A 23398-nucleotide genomic window follows, 5' to 3' on the forward strand; every position below is an offset into this window, starting at 1 on the left:
TTTGCACCATGAACAGTGAACAAACATGTGGTGTTTATCCTATGTCAAGCTTCAGTCTGAGCCATTCATTTAGTGGCTCATTTAGTTTATTATGTATCTTTGTCTTTGCTATGTTTGAGCTGTTGAATTTCTCCAACATTGTGTTATTTCAACCACGATGTCTGCAGACTCTCGAGTTTTACCATTAATTAAGCGGTGTTACATAAATTGAAAGAGCTAATGGTGATGCAGTATCGCCTGGTTGGAACTGAAAATGTAGTGATCCATCTTGTAGTCCCAACCTTACAATAAAACTGTTATTTGGAACTTGTGATATGTTTCCTCCATTGTATACAGTTATTTTTGACTACTGTATACATGGAGCTGGCCCGCCCACTGATGACTTCTCCCCTGTGGTCCTGGGACATCAAGGTCGAGCCACCTTTCCCTTCCATTTCCTCTACCTGGATCTGGGCCAGCAAGGTGTCATGATAATGAATGTGCATGAGATGTATGCAGATAGAGGCTGAAGTATTCACCTGACCGGAAGTGAGAGGGCATGCGAGTGTTGTAGGGAGGCACGAAATGGAGGAATAATGGAAGCAGGGAAATAAAGACACGCTGATGTTCAACAGGTAAACAATGTGTTGATGGTGTTATCAATTTCACATTTCGGGCCACAAATGTGACATTGGCGATGAGGAGAAACATTTTGGATTTTGAATCTGTGGCTTTGCGCTGGAACGTTTCATCATGGCAGTCACTGGAGCTGAATTTCTAGCACTTCGCGGTGTTCCTCATTTTGACCTGACGGGCGATGCAAGCACTGTAAGCGTGAAGTGGAAGGCATGGCTTGAAGAGTTCGAAGCTTACGCGACAGTCGTGGCCTATTTCTTGATGGGAGTACGGCAGAGCAGAAAGCGCAGCGGAGGACGTTACTTCTCTTCACCGCAGGACCAGCAGTTCGGGAAACTTTTAAGACACTTTCAAATACTGGAAGGAAGGAGGAATACCAGAAAGCTGTAGATGCATTGAATGCACACTATGTAGTGACACCAAATGCCACATTTCAACGCCATTTGTTTTGCAAAACAAAACAGGAAGATGGGGAAATGGTCACCCAGTACGTGACGAGATTGCGACAACTGGCTGTTGGATGCAATTACGTGGCAGCTGATTTGGACAACCAGTTATTGGATCAAGTCGTGCAGCACTGCAGATCAGACAAACTCAGAAGGCGATTGCTGGAAAAAGGGGGTGAGTTGAAACTTACCAATGCTTTAGCAATTGCTGCTGCATTAGAGGTTGTTGAGGGGCAATTTCATACCATGAAACTGAAAGACAACTCAAGCCAGCCCAGTAAAGACAAAGTTGGTCAACAAGTAAACAGGCTCTCGCAGAGCCATAGCCAGCCAAGAAATATGCTGACACGTGACTTGGAGAGTTACAGATGTGGAGACAGAGGTCATTTTGGAAAAGACCCATGCTGCCCAGCAAAAGGCAAACTTTGTAGAAAGTGTGAAGGTAAAGACCACTTTGCAAAGAAGTGCAAAAGCAAGTCAAATGAAAACCAGAATGGGAAGAGCACAGCTTCTAAGGGCAAAACTTGGGGGAAAGGAAAGTCTCCTGGAAAGAAAGGCACTATTCGCTATTTAGTAGGTGACCCAGAAAGTGACGATGATGACGACAACCAGGATGGGCAGAAATACTATCACTTTACGTTGAATGATGACCATCATGAGAAAGTCCCAGTGATAATTGGTGGTGTGACAGTTCCGGTCATTGTTGACTCAGGCAGTGACAGTAATGTAATTGACCGACACTTATGAGAGGAATTGAAAAAAAAAGATCATTTGTACGTCAAAGAAGTGTTCAAAGAAACTGTATCCATACACAGCAATCAAGCCATTGCAGACCATTGGATGTTTCACTGTGACTGTTGAAGCTGGTGACAAGCACACCGAAGCAGAGTTTGTTGTCATAGACGAGAGGGGAGAACCATTGCTGAGTAGACGCACGGCGCAAGATCTGGCAATACTTCATATAGGAGCTCGTGTCAATTCAGTTCAGTCATACGAGGATATGAAGCAAGAATACCCCGCAGTTTTTCAGGGAGTAGGAAAGCTGAAAGGTCGAAAACTAAAGCTAACAGTGGACAAAACGGTCAAGCCCAAGGCACAACCACTGCACAGAACCCCATTTGGACTTCGTGGGAAAGTCGAAGCCAAAATCAAAGAGTTGATTGAGCAAGACATTATTGAACCTGTAGAACATTCAACGCAATGGGTCAGCCCAGTAGTGATCATGCCCAAACCAAATGGTGACATGAGACTGTGTGTTGATATGAGGATGGCCAATGAAGCTATAATTCGAGAACGACACCCCATACCAACAGTAGAAGAAGTACTCCAGGAGTTAACAACCAGTCAGGTGTTCTCAAAAATTGATTTAAAATGGGGCTATCATCAACTAGAGCTGGACCCAGAATCCAGGGACGTGACAACATTTATGACTCACTGTAGATTGTACCAGTACAAGAGGCTATCATTCGGCATCAATGCAGCTCCTGAGATCTACCAGTACGAAATCCATTGAGTGATTCAAGGCATTCCTGGAGTCGCCAACATTTCTGATGACATCATAGTCCATGCGGCTACACAGGAAGAGCATGACAGATGGTTGAGGATTGTGCTATCCAGACTACAGGGGGCAGGCCTTACCGTGGATGGAGACAAGTGCCAGTTCGATGTGTCAGAGATGGACTTTATGGGACTTACACGGGAAGGACTAAATCCAGCTGATGCCAAAGTTAAAGCTGTTGCCGATGCACGAGAACCCCAGAATGCAACAGAGGTGAGGAGTTTCTTGGGATTGGTCAATTATTGCGCAAAGTTCATCCCTAATTTTGCCTCACTGGCAGAACCACTGAGGAAACTAACCAGGAAAGGTATACCATTCCATTTTGGCCCTGAGCAGAAGGAAGCATTCACAGCTCTGAAACAAAGTCTGACGAATGCCGATACTCTTGGGTATTATGATCCGGATGCACCAACCAAAGTCATAGCGGATGCTAGTTCTGTTGGTTTAGGAGCCGTGTTGGTCCAGACGCATGATGAGGGACCAAGAATCATTGCGTATGCCAGCAGATCTGGCATCAATACTGTATACAGGAAACCACCTAAGCGATATGAAGATTTTGTGCCATATTTCTAATCGTGCCCGCATTATCATGAAAGTGAAAGTTTGTGATAGTTGGAATGAGTTTCAATGAAGAAAAAAAGTGCATTGATTCGGTGAAAGCGCAGTAATGATACACGCCAAGGAAAAGTGGAAATGTGTGATGATTGTGAAAAAAAGAGAAATAATGAAAAGGGTGTACACCGAACACTGCCCTTGTGAAAATGCAGTGAATGCGTATATGTGGAGGTTAGGAAGGAAACTATCACGAACTCCAAGAAAGAGACCTTTGCGAAGTTGTGCTATGATTACCTGGATCATCGTTGTTTTGTTGTGTTTAGTGTCATTAGAAAAACTGTGCGCCCAACATTTATTTTATACTTGACGTGGTTTGACTTTGGACCATCAGTAGCAGTAACCAACAATCAGGAGTATTTGGATGCAGCAAGAGGAATGATAAGGGGAAAATTTGGACAGCGATTTTGATAAATACATCATAAAGTACATGTGTGAGTGCTGTAAGAATTACATTTTTGTTTTGGTCGACTATTTGGCATTAAATGAAAAAAAATGTATAATTTTAAACGTGTACATTTTGCATATGAGGTGACCATTGTATTAGTATAACTACAGAAGAAATGTTGAGCCATTATATTACATTTGGTTATAACATGGTTATGTTACATTTTGTGAAGAGGGAATTTGATGTTGCTTTTGTTGGTTTGAAGGCAGAAAAATGCTATTGATAGTGTTAAAGTGTTTGCATTTAAACAGAAAGAAACACAGCAATGTATTATGTTCGGTGATATTCATACGAGATAGACACTTAGATTGAAAGGTTAAGACACATAAAGATATAAAGTTTATTTCCGGTGAAAGGAGGTATGTCATGATGATGAATATGCATGAGATGTATGCAGATAGAGGTTGAGGTATTCACCTGACCAGAAGTGAGAGGGCATGTGAGTGTCGTAGGGAGGCACTAAATGGAGGAATAATGGAAGCAGGGAAATAAAGACACGCTGATGTTCAACAGGTAAACCATGTGTTGATGGTGTTATCAATTTCACATTTCGGGCTACAAATGTGACACAAGGTTCTTCTGTATATTAAAGCCGATCGTTCCCTCAGCCTAGTCTTGGTGGTTACTGGTTGTTGAGATATGTTTCCTGCACTGTATACAGTTATTGATGACTACTGTATATATGGAGCTGGCCCGCCCACTGATGACTCATACCCTATGACTCCTCCCCCGTGGTCCTGGACCATAAAGGTCGAGCCACCTCTCCCTTGCCACCATTCCTGTCCTGGGATCCAGGCCAGCAAGGTTCTTCTGTGTATTAAAGCCTATCATTTCCTCAGCTTGTCTCTGTGGTTACTGGTAGTACCCTACATTGGTAGTGCCGAACAGAAGTTTTGAACACCACACACTTTGTTTGGGAGAACATGCAATAAGAATCGTCCATCTTTAACATCCTTTGAATAGGTTCCTTTTAAAATATCAATTTAGATTATTTTTTTTGATGGAACCTCTGCCATTTTAGGCCAATCCAATACAGTTAAACAATCCAATACAAACAGCAGACTTCAAATACAAATTTTATTCCAGCTTATCATATCAGTTAGCGGAGTTATATCCTCAAAGCAGGTTCTTCAAATCCCCTTGATCTTTTCCCTCAGGGTCTATTTAAGTTGGAGGTCAGGATCACAGGCAGTTGGACGCCCAAGACCCTCTGGGCAAGGTCTGGAACCAAGTGAGCGACTGCAACAAGAGTTGTGGCCGGTGATAACTTTGTTTTCAGGACACGGTGATCGATTCGCCTAAACATGATGCAAGTTGTCCGTCGATTCCCAGCGAGATCCCTGATAATAACTAGAACTCAGCTGAACCATCACGGGAGTTCTGGCCACGTCGGCCGGAGACGAGGGCAACAGCAACCCCCCCAGCGGCTGCAGGCAAGGCCCCGGCGGCCGGCAGCACTGCCCGTGATTAAATACGGCCTCCGGGGGTGGGGGAGACAGCATCATCCATCAAACGAGACACAACTTGCAGGCTCCAGGGCAGAGAAAGAGAGAGAACCCCATGTTCAGAGCAGAGGCGAGCCGGCAAGCGGTTGCCATGGCGCCAGTCGCTGGGGACACCTTTCAACTCCCTCCCACACATACACACACTCGGTCCTGACCTGCCTCGCTCAACGGCCTGACGGCGACACTTTGCAATGACCTGCACGGGGTAAATTCCGCCTCCACGGCTTCCGCCAGCTTGCATTTCCCAGCACATCTGGACTCAGGACCCACAAGCCATCACATTGGAGAGGTCACGTGGGCAACCCTGGCCGACGGCGCCATGTTGGGAAGGTCACGTGGGCAACACTGGCCGGCGGCGCCACGTTGGAAAGGTCACGCGGGCAGCACTGGCCGACGGCGCCATGTTGTTGAGGTCACGTGTAATGCTCTGGACTCCGGTTTAAAATAAATCCCCGAAGAAGTCCTTAGTTCCACTCATTTACTGAAGCCTGGAATCCAAGCCACGGGAACTGGAGGATGATCCGTCTCAAGAACAAAAGAAACCAAGTTAATTCCCGAAACGCTGTTTTAAATTGGCCCACTCAAGTGACAACTGGATCACTTCGTTTAAGGGGCATTTAGCTTAAAAGGTCTGAAATTTTAAAATGTGTCGTCTACACAAGATCTTTAAGAGTTTTTTTTTTGCTATGTCCTCTGAAATCCACAAAGGACTTCCTTGTGGAAGTCAATTCTCATTGTTTATGATGTAATGACTAATAATCAGTGGTAGATTAACCATTAGGCGGACTAGGCTGAAGCCTAGGGGCCCGAAAGTTAAGGGGGTCCGTCACGACCACTGGCCCACCAGTGGCAATCAACTCTCTTAAAATTGATTAAAGTGCTTTCATTCAGAGTCCGTCACTATTTAGTATCCAAAATGCCAAACCTGGGGCTCTTGGTCTTTTGAAAAGTGGCTGTGGCAAACATCACAGAATCCCAAACAATGCAGCAGCCAGTTTCATGGCGATCAGAACTACCCACAAACCCCATGGCGAGGATGCACCTTATCTCCGCCGAAGGAGCCAATGGCTCAGAAGTGACTTGTGGAGCACGCGCGGTGCTCTCCAACACCCCAACTGGCTGCGGTGGAAGCAGAGCTGCGCGGTAGGGGGTCGCACTGCTCTCATCAATGCTGAGATGGGGATCTGCATCCCAAAGAGAAGCCGCTGGCTTGTGGGGGGGGGGGGGGGGGGGGGGAGTGGTGGGGGAACCGGGGTGAGCTCCAGGGAATTCCACGGGCGGCTGCATGGTACTATGCCCTGTTCTACGTCTGTGTAAAATTTTGCACCAAAGGTCCCAATCCTACCAGTCAGTCAATGCTCACATTTGTACGCCCGCGCAAGTCTGAGGTCTGCCCCCCAGCAGCGGAGCTCAGTTCATTGCAGTGTCGCTCACAGAAGGTATAATTAAAAAAAAAACTCTCCCTTCTGTATTATTTTGAATCGAGACTTTTCAGAACTGATTTTATTTATCCTTTTGTAACTAACAGACTGTTCAAATTATTCGGAGTTAGCAGATGGCTTTTGTAAGGTAATGTATTGTTTGATTTTAATGAAGTTTTTCCTCCCCTCCTCCAACCAAACACCAACTGGTGTATTCCCAGCACACACCCAGCAGATAAATTTAGAACATATGAGGGCATCATGCCCAAGGGCTAATAAATGGAAAAACTTTCACTTTATTCTATTCAACGAAGGGTGGAGGCTGTTGGGCAAGGTCAGGGAGGACTTACTAAAGCAGTTAATCTGCCACTGCTAATAATCTGCAAAATTGTTTTAGGTCCACAATGTCAAAACAGGGGTATAATTCTCTCTTCACTATTGATTACCCTGCTCAGTCGTGTAGCTACAGGGGAAGCAGGGAGCACATTCCTCAAAAGTCACACCTTTTCAACAATCTTTTACATCTTTACTTCCCTTGTGCGATAAAAGTCGAACCACATTTTGTTTTACTTTATCTCATGGCCTTGGTAGAATTTTCTGGATTCATTACCTTATTTGACCAATCCCCCAGTGTTTTGAACTGGGGACCTGGGGACCCATATAAGTGTGAAGGCCAGTTCTCAATTCCAAGTCTTTGATGTAGGTGCTGTTCTCCACGCCCGTGTGGCACAAATGCTACATTTGTGATCCCAACAGGTCCAACTGCCTTTTGGACTTGAAGATGACAGATCAAGTGGAGCCAGTGTCCAATTACGTGGTCTCACTCAGGCTCCCAACGTTTGGGGTATCGCAGCCACACGTGTGGCTCAAGCAGACTGAGGCTCAGTTCCAGCTTCGGCTCATCGCCACCAATGACACCTGCTGCTTCTCTGTTGTGAGTGCTGTCGTTCAAGACACAGCGGCAAGGGTTGTAAACTTCCTACAGCAGCCTCCGGAGCAAGTCAAATACATGGCCCTCAAAGAGCACTTTCGGTCTTTCCCAATAGATTTGGGGTCAGAGCCCTGTCCATCATAATGAGTGAGATACTCACTTTGACCGAGGGCCACAAACCTTGCCTGCTCTTTGAGCAGATCCTCCTGGAGCAGCTGCCCGAGGATATCTGACTCTTGTGTACGGATGAGGACTTCAGCGACCCTTGGAAGGTTGCAGCCCGGGCTGACATGTTCTCCAGAGTGAAAAAGGACACCAGCCCCATCATAGACCACATCAGCAAACCCCACGAACAACCAACTGCGAGATCAAGACCAGCAAAAAGGCAAGGTAATACCCCAGGACAGCTCTGCTACTATCATCAGCGATGGGATGTGGAGGCCTGTCGATGCCGCCCACCCTGCGGGTTTCCGGGAAACACCCTGGCCAACCGTCAGTGATGGCTATGGCGGTTGGCCCATGTGATAGCCTCCTCTGCATCTGGGATTCCTTGACGTGCAGGCGTTTGCTGATCGACACTAGCGCTGAGATAAGTGTCCTACCCACTGCAGGCCTTGACACCTGCAATGGCAAGCAGGGCCCAACCCTGAGGGCAGCCAACAGCTCCTCCATTCGGACTCTTGGAACCAAGATCATTCCCCTTCAGTTCGGCAACAGCTACTTTACATGGGCCTTCATCCTCATAACAGTAGCGCAACCACTCTTGGGCACCAACTTTCTTTGTACCCACTGCCTGCTTGTTGACCTCAGTGTTTGGTGCACACCAGAACTTTGCAGACTCTGCCTCTGGGGGAAGCCAAACAACCCACCCCCCACCTTAAATCTATAATGCTTCCGGACAACGAATTGGTCCACATCTAGTGCAGTTCCCCTCAATAGTGGTGCCACAGTTCTCTGTGACTGAGCCAAAGCACAGGGTAAGGCACCACATTCTGACCAAGGGCCCCCTGCTCCATGCCAGGGCATGCTGACTCCCTCTTAAAAAACTCTGCACAACCAACGAGTTTAAGAAAATGGAGTTGCTGGAGATTGTGCAGTGCTCCGACAGTCCTTGGACCTCTGCCCTCTACATGGTGCCCAAAACAGCTTGGGGTGGAGGCCATGTGGCGACTACCACTGTCTTAATGAGGCCAACACGCCTGAAAGATATCCTGTGCCCCACATCCAAGAATTTTCTGCCAACCTGGGGCACGGGTATTTTCCAAGGTGGATCTCATCTGGGGGGTTCCACCAAATCCCAGTTCACCCCCAGGACATCCCCAAGACTGTGATTATAACCACCTTTGGCTTGTTTCAATTCCTCCGTATGCCCTTTGGTCTAAAGAACGCAGCACAAACATTTCAGTGGTTAATGGACGCTATGGGCCTGGATCTCCCATCTGCATTCATCTATTTGGATGATAGCCTCATCCCTAGCCACAGCCAAAAAGACCATGCAGCCCACCTGAGACCACTGTGCACCCGGTTGAGTGAGTTCTGGCTGATGATTAACCCTGCAAAGTGCCAATTCGGCCTGGACACTATTGACTTTCTGGGGCACAGGATAAACAGATACAGGGCTACACCCCTCACCGAGAAGGTCGAGGCAGTCTGGCACTTCGCCAAGCTATTCACAGTAAAAGGGCTACAGGAATTCACCAGTTTGATAAAATTTTACCACAGGTTCATACCGACAGATGCACGATCATGCGACCCCTCTTCACACTGATGGTGGGCAAGTCAAAGGACATTACCTGGGACAATGAGTCTTCGAGTCACACTGGCCAAAGCTACCCTCCTCATCCACCCCAGACCGGAGGCACCTACTGCCCTGACAGTCAAAGCCTTCAGCACAACAGTAGGGGGCATACTGGAACAGCTCATTGAAGGCCAGTAGTAACTCCTGGCCTTTATCAGTGGGCACCTCCGTCCACCCTCCCTCTCCTGCCCCGAGCTCAAATACAATGCTTTTGTCCGAGAGCTATTGGCACTATATCTGGCGGTAAGACATTTATGTTACTCTTTGGAAGGTCAGCAATTCCAGGTCTTCACCGATCATAAGTCACTGACCTTCATCTTCCGTAAGGTATCGGACCCGTGGTTGGCCTGACAACAGAAGTACTTGTCTGAATTTACCCAGGACATACAGCACTTCTGGGGAAAAGCAGTGTGCTCTGTTCTGCCCCGCGATCGAGTCTTATCCCAGGGAGTCAACTCCCTCACCAAAGCGCAGCAGCAGGACCCTGAGATCATGTATAGAACAGCTGTCTCCGGTCTCAGGGTGGAAGATGTCACCATTGACCCAGGTAATTTGACACTACTGTGTGACATCTCTACCAGCAGTCCATGCCCCATCGTTCCGGCCGCATGGAGGCACCAGGTTTTCAATACCATCCACAGCCTGGTGCGTAAAGCAATCCGAGCCATAGTCAAGATAGTGGCTAGCAGGTTTCTTTGGCATGGCCTTCAAAAGCAGGTCAGCCAGTGGGCCAAAACCTGCACAAACTGCCAGTCCTCCAAAGTGCAGATTCACATGAGGGTGCCCATACAGACCTTTGAACCAGCAGGTTCAACCACATACATATTGACATAATAGGATGATAATTAGTTTCCCATGGGGTGAGATACCTCTCGACCATGGTTGACCGCTCCACGAGGTGGCCTGAGGCAGTCCTGTTGGCTCATACCACCACAGACTCTGCCAGGGCACTCATTGACATGTGGCAGATTCAGGGTCACAGAGCACCTAACCTCGGACAGGGGGCACAATTTTCCTCTAGGCTCTGGGCAATGCTGGCGAACTTCCTGGGGACACCACACCACAGCATAGTACCCTCAGGCCAATGGGTTGGTGGAGCAGTTTCACTTCAAGGCAGCCTTGATGGTCCAGCTCAAGGGTCCCAACTGGGAGGATGAACTGCTCTGGGTCCTGCTGGGGATTCATACCATACTGAAGGAGGACTTCAATGCCTCGGTGGCAGAAATAGTTCATGGTGTGCCCTTAATCATTCCAGGGGAGTTCCTGGCCCCCAATAAATGCTCGGAAGGTCCCATGGCAACCCTCAAAAACTTGCAGTGAAAACTGGTGTCCTCGGTCCTGTGACAACCCTCACCACACAGCCAGCCCACATGTAACATCCCAGGGATTTAAAGCTTGTCATTATGTTCTTGTGCAAATGGGCACCCCTACGAGGAGCTCTATTGGGTCGTCAGACACAATGGCTCCACCTTCGTCCTTGACATCGGCAGTAAGGAGGAGACTTTTACTGTCGACCACCTGAAACAGGCCTATCTGGTCTCCACTCCTCCCCCTGCAACGCAGGGACAGACTGCCCAAGTCAATGGACGATGGCCTGATAGCTTGTTCTGGGGGTGAGGGAGGTGGGGGTCATTAGTGGCCTGCGCACAGAGACACGGACCAGCCTACAAATGGTCGATAAACGTGGCCACCGCGCAGACCTGGGGGTGACTCCGTCCATCGTTCCAAGTGACCTCCCACACGACAGGAAAATGGGGGACTGTGGCGGGGATGTTGGCCAATCCCGGGCCAGTGCTCTGATGACGAGGGCCCCTGCCATCAGCATCTGGGGCCCATGTAAGTGCAACGGCCAGTGCAATAAACCAATCTTGATTTCAAGGCTTTGGAGTGCTTGTCGTTCTTCTCCACACTCGTGTATCGCGAACACTACAAAAGAACAATTACATACTTCCTTTAAAACTGTTATCTCCTTGTGTTTTGATGTTAAAATACAAACTAAAAATGTGTAATGAATTTAAAATTATTTGGTAGGCGTCTTGGCACCTTTTTTATGTGCTCGCTCCTCCCAACTTTAGAACCTGGCAATGTCCCTGACCCTGCTACTTTTTACTGATCTGAAATTTAAAAAAAATTACTTTGATATATGGAATCTGATTTGCCAAATGTCATCATCCAAGAATTATTTTGCCATGTTACGAGACTTTAATGTCAAATACAGTACGTACAATATACACATGGACTGTAATTGGAATGTGCCTGGCTGCTTCATAAAGCTGACATTTTAATTCAAGCTATGACTAACACTTAAAACTGCAGATCAAAGTAACAAGATGAAGAATATTAAACTTTTGTAAACTGCGCTGAGAGCTTTTGCCAATATTTGTAAAATAGCAATACGGATGATTCATTGATTTCCCTCTTGAAAATTCTTGAAGAATGACGACCTCCATGAATAATTGCTTACCAGCTCACCTCATCATTGAAAAATGTTTTATTTTCTTCCATGTAAAACTTAGTGTTTTCTTTCCAGGCCCGATGTTGGAATTATGTAATTTTTGCAAACATTTTTCTTTGACAAAAAAAAGTGGGAGTAATCAGGATGTATTACTTTGAATTGCCTGCTTATATCATCTGTCAAACTAAAATAATTCTTCTCTTTACAGAAATAATGTTCTCTGCTATACTCTCAGTGGCACAGAATCTTAGATTTGAAGGATAAAACTATTGCTAAATTTTAAATGAACCATTTTTGCAAATGCTTTTTGCTCAGTTTAAAGAAACAAATTCAGAAAATAAAACATAATCCTCAATATATGAACAAAGAAATATTCAATTTAGGAGCATGAATGCACCATTTGGATCCTCAAACCTGCTCTACCATTTACACTAAAAATCCATTAATCCTCTTTGGAAATTCTGATGGTTCAGCATATGGCTCACTTGGTGTTGATTCCTGTGTTTCCCTTAACATTCCAGGACCCTAATTTCCACGTCTCTTCAACACACTGGATCCAGTCATAGCAACCTATAACCATTCAAACTCTGGCTATGCTGTTTTGAGAATTTCCGATCAGCGACCGCGACACAGACGAGGACAGATTGAAGCTCCTCTTCTCATGAGTTGGACCTTGGTCTTGCCAATGATCAACGACACCAAATTGTATGCAGAGGCCATGTATTCAGTGGCCACTGAAGGACCAGTATCACAGAAGGGTGAACAAGGTCTATGCATGACATCTCCTGGACACCAGGAAGCAACAACCCCCGGTGAGTTGAGTGTCGAGTACCTATGGGCCCTCTGGGCCCTCTGCAGGGCATGCAACTGCAAAGCATTGACAGCCGCCCAGAATGCAGAGGACCTCATCCTGAATGTGGTAGGCATCCACTCCAGATACATAAGACAGCGACTCCTGGAGCAGAAGGTACTCGACCTGCAAGGGGCTGTTAAATTAACAGAGACACTGGAGGTGGCCCTCCAAAGATTGACCAGATCCAGGGGGCATAAACTCAAGATTCAGGGGAGTAGATTTAAGACAGAGATGAGGAAAACTGTTTTTCGCAGAGAGTAGTGAATCTGGAATTCTCTATCCAGGGAAGCGGTTGAGGCTACTTCATTAAACATATTTAAGGTTCAGTTAGATAGATTTTTACATAAGAAAGGAAGTAAGAGTTATGGGGAAAAGGCAGGTAGGTGCAGTTGAGTCAATGATCAGATCAGCCATGATTTTATTGAATGGCAGAGCGTGCTTGATGGGCCGGATGGCCTGCTCCCACTCCTATTCCTTATGTTCTTACGACTACTTGGCCACCGCTATCTTGGGATGGGGGACCAACTCACACCAAGAGCAAATGATCGCATTGCACTTGTTTGAAAAACACCAGGACCCTGTTTCCATATTCTTTAGAAACTCTCCCAATTCTGTTCCCTGAACTTCCTTCAAACTTTGCAGGTTTGCTGTCAAATGTAATATATTAGAGTTATGTAGTTCAATGAAAGTGGCAACACAAACACACAGGGTGGTGAGGAAAGCATTTGGCACATCTGTCTTCATCATTCAAAGCAATGAATACCAGAACTGGAATGTCATGTTCCAACTGTACAAGACAGTCAGGACATTGAGCGCAGTTCTGATCACCCAGCCATAGGAAAGATATTATTAGGCTGAAAAGGCTGCAGAAGATATCCATGAGAATGTTATGAGGACTGGAGATCTTGAATCGCAAAGAGAGGCTGGAATCTTTCTCCCTTGAGCATAGGATGCAGAGGGATGGAGCTTGTAGAATTAAGGAAATCATAAGGGGCATAATATTTTTTTCCCAGGATAGAGGAAAAGTGCAAGGGTTTTTTAAATTTTCACACATCTGTCTGATACTGTTGGGTCCCATTTATTTAACTTTTGGGGCATGGTGTATAGCCTGTGTAACCAATTATATTGTATCATGCATAACCTCATGCTTATTGTATTTCTCATAGTTCCGGAGCATAGCTTTTCCCATGTTTCATTCTTTATCTTTATGTTTAGATCTTGTTCCCATTTTTGTTTGGGCTTACAGCTTGTTTCCTCGTTCTCTTTCTCTTGCAGTTTGATGTACATGTTTGTTATAAAGCTTTTAATTATCATTGTGTCTGTAATCACATATTCAAAATTGCTTCCTTCTGGTAACCTCAGCTTGCTTCCCAATTTGTCCTTCAAGTAGGTTTTCAGTTGGTGGTATGCAAACATTGTACCGTGAGTTATACCATATTTGTACTTCATTTGTTCAAAAGATAATTATTTATTTCCTGAAAAACAATTTTCTATTCATTTGATCCCTTTTCTCTCCCATTCTCTAAAGGAAAGGTTATCTATTGTGAAAGGGATTAGTTGATTTTGCATCAATATTAATTTTGGTAGTTGATAATTTGTTTATTCCTTTCTACGTGAATCTTCTTCCAAATGTTGAGCAGATGGTGCAGTACTGGTGAATTCCTATGTTGCATCAGCTTTTCATTCCACTTATATAGTATATGTTGATGTAAAAGGGACTTGAGGGATACCATCTTCATTCAGAAGGTGATGGGTATATGGAACGAGCTGCAAGAAGGTGTGAGGGAGAGGGTACAACTGTAACAATTAACCATATAACCATATAACCACTTACAGCACAGAACAGGCCAGTTCGACCCTACTAGTCTATGCCGTAACAAATCCCCACCCTCCTAGTCCCTCTGACCAGCACCCGGTCCATAACCCTCCAGTCCTCTCCTATCCAAGTAACTATCCAGTCTTTCCTTAAATGTAACAATGATCCCGTCTCGACCATGTCTGTCAGAAGCTCATTCCACATCCCTACCACCCTTTGCGTAAAGAAATTACCCCTCATGTTCCCCTTATAATTTTCTCCCTTCAATCTTAAACCATGCCCTCTAGTTTGAATCTCCCCCACTCTTAATTGAAAAAGCCTATCCACGTTTACTCTGTCTGTCCCTTTTAAAATCTTAAACACCTCTATCAAGTCCCCTCTCAATCTTCTACGCTCCAGAGAAAAAATCCCCAGGCTGCACAACCTTTCTCTGTAACTCAAACCTTGAAATCCTGTCAACATTCTCGTGAACCTTCTCTGCACTCTCTCTATTTTGTTTATATCTTTCCTATAATTTGGTGACCAAAACTGTACACAGTACTCCAAATTTGGCCTCACCAATGCCTTGTACAATTTCATCATAACCTTCCTACTCTTGAATTCAATACTCCGATTTATGAAGGCCAACATTCCAAATGCCTTCTTCACCACCCCATCTACCTGAGTATCAGCCTTGAGGGTACTATTTACCACAACTCCTAAATCCCTTTGTTGCTCTGCACATCTCAATAGCCTACCATTTAATGCATATGACCTATTTAGATTTGCCTTTCCAAAATGTAACAGCTCACACTTATCTGTATTAAATTCCATCAGCCATTTCTCAGCCCACACCTCCAGCCTTCCTAAATCACCTTTTAATCTATGGTAATCTTCCTCACTATCCACAAGACCACCAATCTTTGTATCATCCGCAAACTTGCTTATCCAATTCTCCACCCCTACTTCCAGATCGTTAATATATATAACAAACAATAGTGGACCGAGGACCGATCCCTAAGGAACTCCACTAGTCACCGGCCTCCAATTGGACAAACACTTTTCTACCACTACTCTCTGACACCTCCCATCCAACCATTGCTGAATCCATTTCACTACCTCCTCATTTATACCTAATGCCTCCACCTTTTTTCCTAACCTTCTGTGGGGAACTTTGTCAAAAGCTTTACTAAAGTCTAAATAGACAACATCCACAGCTTTCCCTTCATTAACCTTTTTTGTAATCCCCTCGAAAAACTCAATCAGGTTTATCAAGCATGATCTACCCCTGACAAAACCATGCTGATAACTCCCTAGCAATCCCTGTACCTCCAAATATTTGTAAATACCATCCCTCAGAACACTTTCCATCAACTTGCCCACCACAGACGTCAGACTCACGGGCCTATAATTCCCAGGTTTACGTTTAGACCCTTTCTTAAACAGCGGAACCACATGCGCCACCCTCCAATCCTTTGGCATTACCCCCGTGGCCAGTGACATCCTAAATATCTCTGTTAATGGCACCACTATCTGTCCACAAGCCTCCCTGAATGTCCTTGGGAATATTTTGTCCGGTCCCGGAGATATATCCACCTTTATCTTTTTCAACACAGCCATCACTACCTCCTTGGTTATCCTTATATTCTTCATTACCTCCCCACTAAATTACTTTTAGACAGATTTATGAATAGGAAGGGGTTAGAGGGATAAGGGTAGAACATAGGCAAACATGGCTTGAGTTGATAAAGTGGTCAGCTGAGACAAGTTGGGCCGCCGCCAAAGGGTCTATTTTTGAGCGAAGGAAAGACAATTTTTTCCATGCATTGAGGAATTTTCCCATGGAAACATTAACCCCACTACAAAACCCATCTGTTCTTTCTCCATCAATAATGTGGGCTACAGCAGGAAATTTATTAATGATTCCATTAATAACAGAATTATTATGCAGGTCCCAAGTCAACATAGCTTGGGTTCAGAACTTTCACTCTCTTCATACAACTACAAAGTAAAATCACAGGGTGTTGAAGAAGGCGTCAGTCATCATCAGGACAGGAGCAGGGATATCATGTTACAACAATTCATAATGTTGGTGAAACCACACAGTGTGCAGCTCTGGGCACCTAGAAGGGTGTCATTAAGCTGAAAATGTGCAGAAAAGATTCAGAAGGATTTTGTGGACTGGAGGGCTTGAGTTATCAGGAGAGACTGGATAGATTAGGGCTTCATTCCTGGAGCACAGGAGGCCAAGCAGTGACCATATAAATGTTTATAAAATCACAAGGGGCATTGTTGAGCACAGGAGTGAATGGTCGGTTTTTATGAGGGGGAAGGGAAATCTAAAACCAGAGGGCATCGATTTGAGGTGAGAGGGGAAAGATTTAAAAGGGATCAGAGGTACAACTTTTCACAGAGGGTAGTGGGTGTGTGGAACAAACTTCCATAGGAAGTGGTAGGGCTACGTACAATTGCGATGTTTAAAATGCATTTTGATACGTTCATGGTTTAGAGCAATATGAGCTAAATGCAGGGAAATAGGACATATTGACTCGAAGGGGCTGTTTTGGTGCTTGTATAGGATTGAAACATTAAAGTCTACAGATGTTGTGCTTGTAGTGAAAACATAGAAATGCTGGAGGAACTTAGCAGGTCTCACAGTGTCCATAAGAGGTCAAGATCTAAAACTGATGTTTTGGGGCTGAGCCTTTCTTCAAGGTATGAGTAAAAAGCAGGCAAGTGCCTGAATTAAAAGTCTGGGGAAGGGGAAAGAAAGAGCCGGGGGAGGAGACAGGCCAACAGACAAAGGGTGATAATTGGACATAGATAGAATGCCAGGAGAGGAAAGGTAAAAATTGATTGGAAGAGATAGTGGTATATAAACACGTCAAAGAGGTGCTGTAACATTTGTCAAGAGAAAGCAATAAAGGCTGAGAGGTAAAATGTTAAAAAAAACTTTCTTTCCCATCATCGTCACAGTTAATGTGCCACCATTACCCATTACTGTTATAAAGTAAAGAATTATTGGTCATAGCTATTCTCAGGCAGAATAGAAATCTATTTATTCAATCAATATTTCACCTCCAAAGGAGAGAATACTGCTGTTCTTATGGATGTGAACCAAATGCTCCCCCAAAGGAACCAAACCCAACATTGTTACACATGCTTGGAGATAAAATAATTACAATTTTACCAATGTTACAATGGTACCTCTAGAAGCATGGAGTCTTTCCTTATTGTTGGAACCAATCAAACTGAGCTTAGATGTGCAGTTCTTCTCCAAACTCTCTTCTTCTCGTTAATGTCTATTTTGGTTTCCAGTGGTCAGAAGTGTGGGACAGCTGGAGCAGAATACAGTTTGATAATTTCTTCTTGGACTTTTTCCCATTGTAATTTTGGATTGGCTGATGCTCCTTTTATGATTGTTAGACAAATTACTATAGCTATGAACTTCTGTTCTATAATTTGTAATTCTCTCTTCTCTAGCCACAGTTGAAATATAATTCCTGCAAGCATATGTGCTTCCTACTGATTGAAAACGTAAATGCATAAAGGAATCTATGTTCAAGAGCAATAATACTACTCTTCACAACTTATAAAACAATTGAACTAAACTTGGTTCAGCAATTCTCTTCAAAATAAAATCCATACATCCCAATGATTTGCAATGCAAAGTAACAAAAGGTTTTATTTACAAGAAAATGGTATGAGAAAGATTAAAATCAGAAATAGTAAATCTTACAGAAACAAAGTAATTGTCCTCAATGAATCATTTTATTTATGCCTTTGTGCATTTCAGTTCTTTGCACTTGTTTATTACAAATTCCATGCATGTTCACTCCAGCATAAGTTCATGTAGAGGAGCAACTCTCAATCTTTAATGGTCATTAACTTTCAAGAGATGTTTATGACTCAGTCAATTTCAGCTCCACAGATATAGCTCTCTCAAGCAGAAATTTCTCTGCAGATTCTGTGCAATCAAATCGACACAACTTCACATGATACAGGAGTATTCTGGAGTTTTACAAAGGTTTAAACATTCATGTACAAGGTTTAACAATGGAATGCTTCATTTCTTTCGTTCAAACCAATAATCATGGAGTTAATTTTTAAAAAATCTATCCGACCTTTATCAAGTGAAATTTTATACAGGTGCTCCTCAACTTACGATGGGGTTGCAGCCCGGCACTCCCATCATAAGTTGAAAAATCGTAGCTCAATAAAGAATATTTTTATAATTAAATATTGAATACACCATGTTGAATGTTGAATACAGAGACTGCGAGCGTGGTTCAGTCAGCAATGAGAGAGAATATGATGTATGCTACTCTCGCACGGTGCTGCTATTGCCCAGAATTGTGCAAGAATAGCGGGTTTCATATCACAAGCGCTGAGACACGTCAGAACTCAAAATTGAAAGTACAGATTCAAACTATCGTAACTTTGAAAATTTATAAGTCAGACTATCATAAATCGGAGACCATCTGCATTGAGGTAAAGGAATTGTCCAAATGGCTCAGAAAGTTCATCCAGTGAATACCTGAACTATTAACAACAGGAAGGATGTTTGATGTCCCAGTTCATATTGATTTCGGACAGGTACAAGCAGATCGCCATTTCTGCTCTTGAGTACCTAGCAATTATTGAATAACTACTGATATTTAATGTAATAGTTTGCAGTTATATTATCAGAAGATATGTGACATCTTCAAATTGAATGATACATTTTTTTAATAGTAATTACATGTAAAAACAACACAGAGAGTAACATCTTAAATCAGCCAACTATTAATTTCCTCAATAATCAGATCATCATTATCAGATTATTCAGTTATGAACTGAATAATAGTTCTTTGATCATTGATCAAACTCTTCAGGCTCAATATATCTAGGATAGAAAGTGGAGTACAATTCATAACTTTCTCAAACTAATAAAGTTAAACTTTATAAACTAATTGAGCAATTGGTTCTTCAACAACATGTGTACTCAAACAATTGTATATGTTGGTGCAACACTATTACACTGTCAGCAATCTGTGTTCGAATCTGGCGCTGTCTGTAAGGTGTTTGTACATTCTCCTTGTCACTGTGTGAGTTTCCTCCAGGTGCTCCAGCTTCCTCCCATACTCCATAAGCATATGGGGTTTGTAAGTTTATTGGTGTATTGGGCGGCACAGGCTCATGGAAAAGAAGGGCCCCTCTATTTAAAAAAACTATGGGATGCAGTTGAGGATTCTATTTAGTTACCTCTTAAAAAGAAACTGAGCAATGGAATCCCAGCCAACTGTTTCCAAAAGGTAACCTATTTCTACATACATTTGTAATGTTATCTTGACATTGGTGGTCAGGAGCCACCTCAACCTGTTGTAGTCATTCTGGTGAATGTACTTGCACAATTCTGCTGCGTAGGGAGTTCCAGGATTGAGACTCAACAAAAACGTATGTCCAAGTGAGATGTATAATTTAGAGAAGCTGCAGGTTGCCTTTGTAACAGAGATTGTGAATTATAGGAAAAGCTAAGGTGAGTAACTGCACATTTTGTAAATGGTACATGCTGAAGCCATGAAAGGAGTAGAGGGAATTAATGTTGAAGATTCTGTGTGAAGCCAGTTTAAGAGTCTGTTCTGGATAGCATGAATCTCCTTTTGAGTGCACTCATCCACTTAAGTGGAGAGTATTCTCTCACATTCCTCAAAACCTAGTAATTGTTGGAAAGGTTTTGGCATGTCAGAAAGTGAGTCACTTACCACAGAATACTCAGCCTCCAACCATGTGTTCATGTGGTTAATCTAGTTAAGTTTTTGGACAATTGTAATCCCAACCTTACCCACCCTCTTTGCTAGGGTATTTATAGTAGGAGTCTTGGTGATGGCAATGACATTGGATTTAGACGCTTGTCTTATTGAAGATTATTGATATGTAACTTACATGCTGATAGCCATTTAGTACCTCATGTCTGAATATCATCTTGGGCTTGGTATGTACATGGAAGGACTGCTTCTTTTGCTTAGAAGCAGCAAATTAAATTGAATGTTGTAGAATTATCTGTGAATATTTCTGATTGTATAAGAGATCAACCTCAGGAAGGAAGGTCATGAATGAAGCAGTTGAAGATGTTTGGCATTACCTCCATGAGGAACTCTGCAATGATCCTCTGGAGCTGAATTTATTGACATCTGATGATCTTTGGCAATGGTTGGCCATTGGAATATTTTCCCCATAGTCTATTGTCTTTAGTTGTAGAATTCTAACCCACAAACCTGAAGGAATTGAGCTAGGTTATCATTTCATTATTCAATTGATGCAATGCTTCTTTAAATAAGTTAAACTTAAAAAAAGGCTCCATTGCATTATTCAGATAAACAAATTGAACCCTCCCATTGCCTTGGCCACTAATAATCCCTCAACCTACATGTGAAGGTAAATCTGAAGGGTTTTTATAAGTACATTAAGAGTAAGAGGATAACAAGGGACAAAATTGGTCCCCCAGAGGATCAGAGTGGTCAACTATGTGTGGAGCATCATGAAATGGAGGAGATCTTAAATTTTGTTTTGTATCAGTGTTTACTCAGGAAACTGGCGTAGTGCATATGGATGGAAGGGAAACAAATAGAAGTGTCATGAAACATATAGAGATTAAGGATGAGGAGGTGATTGATAGTGAATAGAAGTAGACAAATCCCCTGGGCCAGATATGATATTCCCTCAGACCTTGAGGGAGACAAGTGTTGAAATTGCAGGGGCCCTGATGGATAGATTCAAAATGTCCTTTGCCACGGGAGAGGTGCCAGAGGATTGGAGAGTAGCTCATGTTGTCCTGCTGTTTAATAAAGGCTCCAAAAGTAAACAAGGTAACTATAGGCCAGTGAGCATCAGTAGTAGGTAAATTTGGAAGGAGTTCTGAGAGATAGGATATATAGGTATTTTGACAGCTTTGGGCTGATTAAAGACAGTTACCATGGCTTTGTGCGTGGTAGGTCATGTTTAACAAATCTTGTAGTTTTTTGAGGAAGTTCCCAAGAAAGTAGATGAGGGAAAGGCTGTGAATGTTGTCTACATGGACTTTAGTCAGGCCTTCAACAAGGGGAGTTAGTTCAGAAGGCTAAGACATTAGATATCCATAGAGTGGTTGTAAACTGGATTCAAAATTGGCTGTGTGGGAAAAAACAAGAGAATGGCAGTGGATTGATGCTTCTCAGACTGGAAGCCTGTTACGAGTGGTGTGCCTCAGGAATCTGTGCTGGGATCATTGTTGTTTGTTGTCCATATCAATGATCTGGATGGTAACGTGGTGAATTGGCTCAGCAAGTTTGCTGATGACGCAAAGTGGACAGTGGGGAAGATTTTCAAAGCTTGCAGAGGGATTTGGACCAATGGGGAGAATGGGCCAGTAAATGAATGATGGAGTTTAATGCAGACAAGTGTGAGGTATTGTATTTTGGAAGAGCAGATCAAGGAAGGACATACCCAGTAAATGGTAGGGCACTGAGGAATGTGGAGGAGCAAAGAGACCTGGGAATACAGGTACATTGTTCCCTGAAGGTGGTGTTGCAGGTGGACAGAGTTGTAAAGAAAGCTTTTGGTATCTTAGCCTTTATAGATCAAAGTATTGAGTATAGGAGTTGGGATGTTATGTTGAAGGTATTTAAGACCAAATTTGAAATATTGTGATTAGTTCTGGTCTCCTAGCTACAAGGAAGTATATAAATAAGATTGAAAAAGTGCAGAGAAGATTTACTAAGATGTTGCCAGGTATTCAAGAATTAAGTTACAGGGGAAGGTTAAACAGTTTAGGACTTTATTCCTTGGAGAGTAGAAGAATGAAGGGAGATTTGCTAGAGGTTTACAAAATCATGTGGGGTATAGACAGAGTAAATGCAAATAGTCTCTTTCTAGTTAGATTGGGAGAGATAACTATGAGAGCTCATAGCTTTAGGGTGAAAGGGAAAAGGCTTAGGGGGATCTTCACTCAGAGAGTGGTGGGAGTGTGGAATTAGCTGTCATCTGATGTGGTGGGTGCGGACTCGATCTTGAGTTTTAAGAATAAATTGGATAGAAACATGGCTGACAGAGATCTGGAGGGTTATGGAATGGGAGAAGGTTATTGGGATTAACTGAACAATGGTTGGCACAGACAAGAAGGGCTGAATGGCCTGTTTTCTGTGCTGTAGCATTCTACGACTAAGAGAATTAAATATGCAAACATGGAAAATTTCACCATAAGGCAAAGCAAACTGGCAAAGTCACAGTTAAATTTTTATCTGATGAAACAATTTGGAGTCAAACCAATACTTCTTCATAGCAAAATTTAAAACAACATTTGATAAACAGAAAGTTAAGGGAGATTTTCCTGCAACTTCTGAGGTGAACTGGATTTTTCTATAAATTTTAGTTGCTTTCACAGTTGTAGAAAATCAAGCAAGCTTGTAGCGGCCCACCAACGCATCGATCAAAACAGCGCTTGAGGCGGCGAGCGCACCTGAAAGGCAGCAGTTCATGCAGCAGCGATGGCCCTAGCAAGCGAACTGGTGGACGAACAACAAGGGCAGCTTAAGGGCCAGTGACCTCAAAATGTCGCTGGCCCCCGCTGCACAGCCAACAGGCAGGGACAGCACACGGGGAAGAAGGTATTGTCATGCAAGAAGGTACCCACGCGCGGGAAACCCGGTTTTATTATGCGGGTCATTATATCAGCAATTGGGGCTAATGGCGTGCATGCGAGAGGTATAAAAGTCGGGCTTGAGCCCCAATAAAAGCAGAGAGCTTAACCTGACTACACTCATGAGTGTGCCTTTCTTCCAAGTAGTGCATGGCTACATGTTGGAACTTGTTTATGTAAAGAAACCCATGTTGTTTTCCACACATTTGCTATTTGATCAACACTATTGTAACAGGTCTAAAATTCTAAAGTTACTTTATTTTCACTTTGCCCGAGAAAAATATTCCAATATAACATGATATAGC

General features: G+C 43.6%; 1 protein-coding gene and 1 long non-coding RNA gene across 8 annotated transcripts in view; one reads left to right on the plus strand and one right to left on the minus strand.

The window, feature by feature from the left end:
- Positions 1 to 6197, minus strand: part of LOC138763933 (MAP kinase-interacting serine/threonine-protein kinase 1-like) — a 70296-nt gene extending 64099 nt beyond the window's left edge. For 2 of the 5 annotated variants that reach the window (XM_069938941.1, XM_069938940.1), the window contains exon 1: positions 5340 to 6025. The gene's annotated coding sequence lies outside the window, so the exon portion shown is untranslated. Of the gene's footprint in view, positions 1 to 5339; positions 6032 to 6109 lie in introns of those variants that run through there. The other 3 variants (XM_069938946.1, XM_069938947.1, XM_069938942.1) reach the window with 2 other exon arrangements.
- Positions 5053 to 23398, plus strand: part of LOC138763935 (uncharacterized) — a 50146-nt gene continuing 31800 nt past the window's right edge. For all 3 annotated transcript variants that reach the window (XR_011357909.1, XR_011357908.1, XR_011357910.1), the window contains exons 1-2: positions 5053 to 5813; positions 12311 to 12601. This is a non-coding gene — a long non-coding RNA (uncharacterized lncRNA). The remainder of the gene's footprint in view (positions 5814 to 12310; positions 12602 to 23398) is intronic.

The sequence above is a fragment of the Narcine bancroftii genome, chromosome 5 (assembly GCF_036971445.1).
Source record: "Narcine bancroftii isolate sNarBan1 chromosome 5, sNarBan1.hap1, whole genome shotgun sequence".
NCBI lineage: Eukaryota > Metazoa > Chordata > Chondrichthyes > Torpediniformes > Narcinidae > Narcine > Narcine bancroftii.